A 10,767-nucleotide genomic window follows, 5' to 3' on the forward strand; every position below is an offset into this window, starting at 1 on the left:
GTCACACTGTCCTCATACATGTCCTGCACCACCCTCAAATACTTCTCTGACACACCTGACTTCCTCATACAATACCACAACTCCTCTCTCGGCACCCTGTCGTACGCTTTCTCTAAATCCACAAATACACAATGCAGCTCCTTCTGTCCTTCTCTATACTTCTCCATCAACATCCTCAAAGCAAATAAGGCATCTGTGGTGCTCTTCCTCGGCATGAAACCATACTGTTGCTCACAGATGGTCACCTCTTCTCTCAGCCTGGCTTCCACTACTCTTTCCCATAACTTCATGGTGTGACTGATCAACTTAATTCCCCTGTAGTTACTGCAGGTCTGCACATCTCCCTTATGCTTAAAGATCGGTACCAGCACACTCCTTCTCCATTCCTCAGGCATCCTCTCCCCTTCCAGAATCCTGTTAAACAATCTGGTTAAAAACTCCACTGCCATCTCTCCTAAACATCTCCACGCTTCTACCGGTATGTCATCTGGTCCAACCGACTTTCCATTCTTCATCCTCTTAATCGCTGCTCTCACTTCCTCCTTACTAATCCTATCTACATCCTGCTTCACCAACTCCACATCCTCCAACCTTCTCTCTCTCTGATTTTCCTCATTCATCAGCTGCTCAAAATACTCCCTCCATCTTCTCAACACACTCTCCTCACTAGTCAACACATTTCCCTCTCCATCCTTTATTGCTCTAACTTGCAGTACATCCTTCCCAGCTCGGTCCCTCTGCTTGGCCAATCGGTATAAATCCTTTTCTCCTTCCTTAGTGTCCAACCTCTTATACAGTTCCTCATATGCCTTTTCCTTGGCTTTCGCCACATCCCTTTTAACCTGCTGCCGCATCTCCTTGTACTCCTGCCTACTTTTCTCATCACTCTGTCGATCCCACTTCTGTTTTGCCAATCTCTTTCCCCTAATGCTCTCCTGCACTTCCTCATTCCACCACCACGTCTCCTTGTCTTGCTTTCTATTTCCAGATGTCACACCAAGTACTTTTCTAGCTGCCTCCCTCATCACTCCTGCGGTAGTTGCCCAATCATCCGGCACCTCTTCACCACCACCAAGCCCCTGTCTGACCTCTTCCCTGAACCTCACACTACACTCTTCCTCCTTCAGTTTCCACCATCTTATTCTTCTTTCAAACCTTACTTTCCTCCTCTTCTTCTTCGCCTCCAAAACCATCCTACAGACCACCATTCGATGCTGTCTAGCTACACTGTCCCCCGCCAACACCTTACAGTCTCCAATCTCCTTCAGGTTGCATCTCCTACACAGAAGATAATCCACCTGTGTGCACCTTCCTCCACTCTTATATGTCACCCTATGATCCTCCTTCTTCTTAAAATACGTGTTCACCACTGCCATTTCCATCCTTTTAGCAAAATCTACCACCATCTGCCCTTCCACATTCCTCTCCTTAAAACCATACCTACCCATCACCTCCTCATCACCTCTGTTCCCTTCACCTACATGCCCATTAAAGTCTGCCCCAATCACCAATCGTTCTTTCCTAGGTACACCATCTACCACTTCATCTAATTCACTCCAGAATCTTTCCTTCTCCTCCATCTCACAGCCAACTTGTGGAGCATAGGCACTGATGACATTTATCATCATCCCTTCAACTTCCACCTTCACGATCATCACCCTATCAGAAACTCTCTTCACCTCCACTACACTCTTACTGTACTCTTCCTTCAGAATCACCCCTACACCATTTCTCTTCCCATCCACACCATGATAAAACAGTTTAAACCCACCTCCAATGTTCCTGGCCTTACTCCCTTTCCACTTGGTCTCCTGAACACACAACACATCTACCTTTCTCCTCTCCATCATATCAGCTATCTCTCTCCCTTTACCCGTCATAGTACCAACATTTAAAGTACCAACCCGAACCTCTACTCTCCTACACTGCTCCTTTTCCTGCCGTCTCTGTAGACGCCTTCCTCCTCTCCTTCTCCTCCTTCGGCCAACAGTAGCCCAATTTCCACCGGTACCCTGTCGGCTAACGATACCTGTGGCGGTCGTTGTTAACCCGGGCCTCGACCGATCCGGTATGAAATTCTCATTTGTGATCCGCATATTTGATTTGGCACATGTTTTACGCTGGATGCCCTTCCTAACGCAACCCTCCCCATTTACCCGGGCTTGGGACCGGCACTAAGAGTACACTGGCTTGTGCCCCCCTAATGGCTGGGTTTGTGCCACATGTATCTAATACATAATCATTTAAATATTATTTATTTATTAAAATTGTTCTCCATCTACATTATCTACAATGTAAGATATTGCTATTATGTGATTTTGTGACAGTTAAAACCTGAACAGATTTGTTTTTTCTCATAAATAAAACAACTGGATGCAGGGAGTCAGCATGTTTGAATGAACATAGCTTTACGGTTGAAAAACAAAACAGAAATGTATCTGAATAAACCTGCTTTAACCATATACAGATTTTTTTTTCAAGATTTGCGATTAATGCCACTGTTCAGACTCACAGCATCCATTAAGTAGTTCACTGTTGGGCATGATGTCATAGATTTTCTCAATGTATAAAAAGATACTGAAATAACAACAATACTGAAATACTGTGCAATAATATGTGTAAAAATGTCTGTTGCATGTGAATAAATAGATGAATAAATTCCTAAATAAATAAATAAATAAAACAGTTTCAGTAATTGATGCACAAGTAAATTTTTTTATGATATTCTAATTTATTGAGATGCACCTGTATTTTTTTTACCAGTACACTGCTGTTACCTCATACAAAATCTGCCTATACAAGCTTTGTATATTGCATTGACAATAAAAACACTTGATGAGAGTAAAGAGAAACAATATTTCGATTCCTCTGTATGTCTGCGTATATGGTGGCATTGGTAGATAAAAACCTTGAACCTTTTATTTCAAAGGCAGGCAGAAAAAGAAGAGGGGTTAGCCAAAATCACAGTCAATCAGCAAACAATGTGAACTTGGCCAAACGGCCAAATTATTTACCCCGTAAATAATATCAGCAATAAGAATTTGTTCTCTTACCTTCAAGAAAGTAAAAAAAAAGAAAAAAAAAAAAGCTTTTAAAGCTTGAGACTCCGAGGGCCAGCATTGTGGTCTGTGATGTTCTGCTGCATCCCTGGATTATGTCATGCAGTGATTTCACAGACTGCTGCAAATGCAGGACAATGCAGCTTTATTAAGAAATGCAGACATATCCAATCTAAAAGTCAAGAATGTGGTCAATACATTGTCAAAAATAATAACAGGTCAGCAACAGTGTAACATTAAGAGTCATTAATGATTTGCTAATTACATCATGAGGCATGGGTCTAAATCCCGGGTGGGGGGGGACATTAATTGCGGCTCAATTAATGTTCAACTCCATTAACTAGGGTATTTTATTCACTTTAAATAAAGCGATTCTCTTTAATGTAGTTGATGCAGACTCATTCATAAATTTGTTGCGGCAAAAATGCTGATTAGCGAAGTCATTTTCTATGAATCTGCTATTAGCGATTAATATATTATTTATCTAGTGAACGTTAGCTTGTTTACAATAGCTTGTAGCATAGTACACTGCAGCTAACACGCCAAAGTCATTTTCCATGCAGTGTTTTATTTGGGACTATTTGGCATAATGTTAACTTAACATTAACGGCCACAATTAGCATATTGTTTATCTGTGCATTTACGTCCAAACTGACCCCCCTGTATTTTTATAATCAATTTCTATTCTGTTCTTAAGTGTCTTAATTAATTTTAAATAACATATTAAACCTTTTTTTAATTCCTTGTTTTGCTTTGTCATTGAACCTGAGAAAAACTTTGAAAATAACCATAATAACGCAGTCTCCATGCTACAATAATAATGATAAAAGCAAAGTTTTTTACTGTGGGGACACTGTCTTTATAAGTACAATTTGACTGTATTATTTGTGTCCCCTTCAAAAATTGCTTATGAGAAATGTTCTATTTATTGTCCCCCCTACTGTTAAATTAAATTTACGCCCATGTCATGAGGGAATATTCCTGACACTTTCCCAATAAGGACTCCAGGTCTCTCAATTAGGACACTAGCACAATTCAATCAAAAATGGCATTGCTGCAGTGTGCTGAACAGAATCTACAAAACCTATACTGCCATCCTCTGGTCAAAAACTACAATGGTTTAAATTCACTATTTTTCATAATATAAAACAAAAAGCTTGCCATGTTACTAGGAGACCCCAAACCATGCACAGCTATGTTGTTTTGCTAATTAGCAAGAGTGCTATTCAGTTATCAAACCAAACCTTTTCCAAAAAAGGACCTTCAGTCTACATTTGTTATCTCACAGCTCTCTGTACACTTGAACCATGTAGTAAAAGTTTTTACTTGTACTGTTTGGGTGTTTAACAAAAAACACAAAACCTCTAATCTCATCTTCTGTTAAGAAACTACATTGGTTTAAAATAACAGCTGTGTATTGCATTTGCAGTATGTTTTTATAACAAACACACACCCCCCCCCCAAAAAAAAAAAAAAAAAAAAAACCATAAAGAATAATTTAGGTTAGTTAACTCGTTAACCCGTAGGAAATGGTGTAGGAATTGTTATTTTGGCATTGGTGTAGGTGTTGGTGTGGATTTTGGATTTTGGAAACGTTTTTTTGTATTGAAAAAGATATTGGAGCGTTTATTGTTTATGGTATAGTTAAAGGTATTTTTTATGTGTAGTGCAAAATTGTTCTCCAAATAAAGCCTGCAGTTAATTATAAGAGTCTAATGTATCTAAAATATAATATAGTGTTCTGATATGATTATATTTGTAACAACTTTTTAAACAGAACATGCTTGTTTCCTCTCTTATGTTTGAATTAGCATAGGCTTAGGTTTGGGGCTAAGTTTAGGGTTAGGGGATAAGGTTAAGCTTAAGGTTAGGGTCAGAAAGCAAAAGACAAATTTTACTTTATCTGAAAAGAGTTGTAGAGCTGCTGTAACCATGTCTAGATTTTTTATTTTTTTGATGATTTGTGAAAACTTGACAATACATCAATATTTCCATTTACATTCTCAAATTTGATTTGTTCCATTATCTTAGTGTAGTGTTCTTAATGTCACAAAGCGTTCAGGAATTGTTAGCTAATTCCCCCCCACCTTGCAAAAGCTGCCCATCCAGGAGAGATTATAACTCACTAATTGAAAAAACACAATCTTGGCTTTGTTTTTAAGGCTTCAAACTGTTAGGACCAACATTGTGGTCTCAGTGACATCCCTCTCAGTCACATTCCTTCTGCATCCCTGTTCCAGATGAAGTATTTTTGTCATGCAAAGATTTCACAGACAGATGCAACTGTAGGACAAGAGCAGAAGTGGCAAAAGTACACAGATCCTTTACTTAAGTAGAAGTACAGATACTTTTTTATACTTTTTTACTTAAGTGAAAGTAAAGAAGTTTTGGCTCTGACATGTACTTAAGTAAAAAGTAGTTATTACTGCTACCTGTTTTAGCTGTTAACTGGACCTTACATGATAGATAGATAGATAGATAGATAGATAGATAGATAGATAGATAGATAGATAGATAGATAGATAGATAGATAGATAGATAGATGGATAGATGGATAGATGGATGGATGGATGGATGGATGGATGTGATAGCCTAGTGGGTTAATGTCGGGGTCCCCACGAGGATGAGTTTGAGAGTTTGATTCCTGGTCGAGCTGGTTGCTGTGTTGGTAAATAAAACTTCTGGACCTTGTCCACTCTGAAAACATTTCAATTCTGTCCTTTCTGTGTTGGATTAATTTCTTGATTTCCTGGTCTTTAATGAAAGATAACTCCATAAAAAAAAGCACTTCTGTGGTAGCTCAGTGGGTTAAGGCTTGTGCCTGAACATGGTCCTTAATATAGTCCACGCTGGTGATAAGGTTTCAAAGCCAGTCCTACATGCCTTCTTTCTTACTGCGCTGGCATGAAACAAAGTATGAACCCTCCAAAAAGCACATATGCTTTTCAGCAGCGGTCGCTCAGTGGTTTAAAGCTTGTGCCTCATCTAAACATGCTACCCAGTCTGATCTCTTCCATGGTTCAGTGGGTTAAGGCTGGTGCCTCGCTGATGGTAAGGATCAGGGTTTAAATCCTGCTTTCTGCCTGTTAGTTGCGATGTAGGTTATGTTCCTGCTTCCTAAATCTTTCTTTAGCTTTATATTCTTGTCTTGATGGTTTAAAGGTAGATAGACCTGCTCTAAACAACCTTCCTGGCCTGACTTCCCTGATGGTTCAGTGGGTTAAATCAGGTTTCTTGTTTTTGGTGGGGTTCAGGGTTCGAATCCTGCTTTCTGTCTGCCAGTCACGATCAGGATTCACTTCCTACATCTTTCTTTAGCGATATATTTTTGTTTTTAATGGGTTGAAAAGAAAGATAGACCTGCTCTAAATAAGCTTCCTAACCTGTCCTCACCAATGGTTCAATAGGTTAAGGTTGGTATCTCGCTGGTAGTGGGAATCATGGTTCGAATCCTGCTTTTTTCCTGCTATTTACAATGTGGGTTTTTTGGTTCTTTTTAAAAACTTTTTAAATAATTTAAAGGAAAGCTCAGGGGTAGGAATCGAACCAGATAGAAGCGACCACTTCACTGACCATTACACCAACACAAGAGAGGCAAACAAGCCTTTGCTTATTGGACTCTTGGCTTTTCTATAGTAAGGAGACCAGTGTTTTCTCTTAGATCATGATGGTAGAGGGTCAAAACTTCTCCTTCCTGTACATTCTCTAAGTAACTCGAAGTTTATGAGAAGTGACTCAGGTACAAGAACCACATCTCCAACACCTGCACCACTGATATACCATGATTTGTCAGCAACAAATTTTAATGATCTTTTATTGTTCTGTTTTTAAAAACTTCTTATAATGTTCAATATGAAACTAGAGGTAAGAATCAAAACAGGGAAGTCTTTCATCATAGATCACTAATGGCATTACTTCAAAACTCAAAACTTTATTAGACATGTAAATAAGCAGGAAAGACAGAGACAAAGACAAAGAGACACAGACACAGCTTTAGAAAGAGTGAGAAACAAATAGAGAGACAGCAAGAGAGAGACATATACAGTGAGACAGAGACATTTACTAAAAGAGACACAGAGACAATTAGATAGAGAAACTAGAGAGACAAAGATAGCGAGATATAGCCACTTCCTGTTGGAAGTGTTTATCCCGAGCGACTCTCAATGATCTCATATACTAAATGAGCAGTAGTGAGTTAAGTGCTTGCTCAGGTGCCCAAAACTGGCAGCTTGGAGTTGTTAAACATGTATCATATGTACAGCATGTGATATATATGTAAGCATATGTACAGTGATTAAATATAAAGGCTATATCAGTGCAGAGACGTGTGGACATCATTTAGAGCCTTTGCTATGTTTCTACACGGACAGTTAATGAGGTGATACCGGAGAAAATGCACCTCTACAAGTCAAATCAAGAAACTTTTATATATATATAAAATTATAGACATTTTACAGATTTGAATGATGTATTGTTTTTATCTGTACGATCAATAAAGACAGTAATTTAAGTTTGTGTCGCCATTATGAGGGAAAAACCCACAAAACGCCACCCAGAGGGTTAATTATGTAAAACATGGCGGATTTGGTGTTTGATTTAAGACTCAGAAATAAAACAAAAGTTTACTGATTAAAAATATTTTTATCTGGAGTTAATTTATTTACTTCCCGTGGGCTCACCACCTGCAGGAGGGACCGTAAGGGACGGTGCTGTGAGGATTGGGCAGCAGTCGAAGGCGGGGGCCTGCTTAGACTGCTGCCCCCGCGACCCGGATTACGGATAAGCGGGAGAAAATGAATGAATGATGAATGAATAATTTATTTATTTTATATCTAAATAAAAGAATGGAAAAAATTTCGTGCCGTTTAAAATAATTTAATTGAACTGAAAAATAAATAGTGGAGTAAAGTACTGATACCGAAAAAATCTACTTAAGTACAGTAACAAAGTATTTGTACTCCGTTACTTCCCACCTCTGGACAAGAGAGGACAAGCACACAGTTTTCAAAACACCAGGTAATAAATGTCCTTGCTTGCTGCTATGTTGAACAGAAAAAACATAACCTCTACTGCAATCTTCTGGTCAGACACGTGGTGTAGCAATTGATGTAGGTCTTGGTGGATGTACTCCTGTAGGTATTTTAATGTGAGGCAGTGTGTGTGATGTTTCATCACAGAGCGATGTACTATCTATCCATCTGACTATAACAAATGATTTACTACATAATGCATTCAATGCCAAGTGCTTTGGAAAAACATTTATGAATGTCCTTTAGCTAAATAATGCATGTGCTTACACCGTGTATGTATGTGTAAGAGGGAAAGAAATAATGTCTTTACACAGAATATAATATGCTGTTATTACATGACAGGCTATATTGTAGTAATATGAATGCTTAATAAATCTCTGTCTCTTTAGCCTTCATCTATCAGTTGTTGCAAAATAAAAACAAAACAGCCTTTTTTCCTCTCCTAACCTCACTTTATATCTTTTAACAGAATGAGTGTCACTTTGGATTAGAATGTCCTTGTGATTTTTTTTTTAACTCACGAATGTCAGTGGGTTTGTGTGTGTGTGTGTCTGTGTGTGTGTGTGTGTGTGTGTGTGTGTGTGTGTGTGTGTGTGTGTGGTTGGGGGGGTGGGGGTCCTCAATATAGACGTAAAATGAAATCTGACATGACAGGTTGAAAAGAAGGGCATGAGGAGGGAGGAGGGAGGGAGAGAGAGAGAGAGAGAGAGAGAGAGAGAGAGAGAGAGAGAGAGAGAGAGAGAGAGAGAGAGAGAGAGAGCAAGTAAACTTTAATGTAGAGAGTCACTTGTTTAATGCTGACAGGATGTTTAAATTAACATTGGATTAGAGTTACGTCTTAGGTTAGGCTTCAGGTTAGAAAACAATAGAGAAATGTAATTTAATCTGAATAGAGCTCTAGGGTTGCAGTAACGATTTCCAGATTTTTTTTTGACAATGTTCAGAATGCTCAGAATTTCTTCTGAGAACTGTATAACTCAAAACAACAACTAAGCATTTCCATTTTCATTTCGATATTTCATTTTCTTCTGCATCACACTGTAGTGGTTTAAAAAATTTTGTTTACATTTTTCCCCAGTTTTCTCCCAGTTTAATCGTTAGTTTATTTCCCCCATCACACAAAAAAGATCCCAATCCAGAAGAGATTACAAAGCTGATAAATCGCACTGCTCAGATTTACAGCATCCATTAAGCAGTTAGGAATGAATATTTTGGTGTACACCACGTTCCTAATTATTATGCATATGCCATATTGTTTTTCAAATAGTCAGCATGTTTAAAGATTTTATTTCATCTCCAACAATTATATTACAGTGTGGATGTTATTACATGTAAAAAAAAAAAAAAACCTGACTGACAAAATATGATTTTCCAAAAAAAATATGCTGAATGCACTTTTAAACCATTGAAAAGTTTATAGTGAACTCGAAACTCGAAATCGTTCATATACGGTGCATGGACAGAACATTTTTCATACAAATAACAATTTAAAACAAAATTATATACATTTCAAGTTACATGTTAATTCTGTATATGCACTCTTCTTTTAGATGACTTTAACAACTCTCTTGTTCATTGAACTTGTAAGTCCATCTATAGTTTCTGCCTGTATTTCATTTGAGGTTGCCAGAATTGCCTCCCCGAGCAGTTGTTTGGAGCAATACTGCCACCCACCCTCACAGATCTTCCTTTTGAGGAAACTCCACAGGTTCTCAATAGGATTGAGGTTGGGGGATGATGGTGGCCAGACTATGATTTTATTCTCTTTTTTATGCCTAAAGCAACCAAATATTCAATGGTGGGGGTTTTTTTGCATCGTGTGATGCTGCGTTGTCCTGATAAAAATCTTTATATTTCTGGAGGCACAATTTTTCTATTTTATACCATGGCAGAAAATGATCTGTTAGGAACTCCACATATCTCACAGAGGTCATTTTGATACCATCAGGGATCCTAAATGGACCTACCATCCCACTTCTTAATATTCCAGCCCAAATCATCACTCCATCACCTCCTTGCTGACGTCGCAGGCTTGTTGGAACATTCACCAGCCATCTAGAACGCCAACCATCTGGACCATCCAGTGTAGCATGTTGTTTATCAGTAAACAAAACTGTCTTCAAAAAATTAGTCTTCATATATTTCTGTGCAAACTGCAAACATTTCTCTTCATGAGATTCGGTCAGGGTTGGCCAAAATACAGCTTTATGCACAACTGCCAGCCTATAAAGGATCCTGCATCAAGAGTTTTTTTGGGGTTCCAGAAACAGAAGCAGCTTTAAATATCTGTTTGCTGCTCAATAGTGCCTTTTTTTTATAGCCGCCTTTTTAATACTATTAATTTTTCAATCTTTCTTAGTAAGCCTTTATTTGATTGCATTCTTCTGTGTTGTGAATCACTCGCAAATCTTTTGAAAGTAGTCCTCCCTCTTTGGTGTTTTGTATTGTTTTAAAGATTTATAATCACACTCTTGATGTCACCGAAATGAGGATGGGTTTCCCTTTTGAGTCTGGTTACTCTCAAGGTTTCTTCCTCATAACATCTAAGGGATTTTTTCCATGCCACTCGTTCACCTTAACTGTTAAATTCTGTAAAGCTGCTTTGAGACAGTGAAAAGTGCTATAGAAATAAACTTGACTTGACTTTCTTTCTCCCCATATTGCATCAGAACTGTGAC

This window comes from Silurus aristotelis (genome assembly GCF_946808225.1).
Source record: "Silurus aristotelis genome assembly, chromosome: 9".
NCBI lineage: Eukaryota > Metazoa > Chordata > Actinopteri > Siluriformes > Siluridae > Silurus > Silurus aristotelis.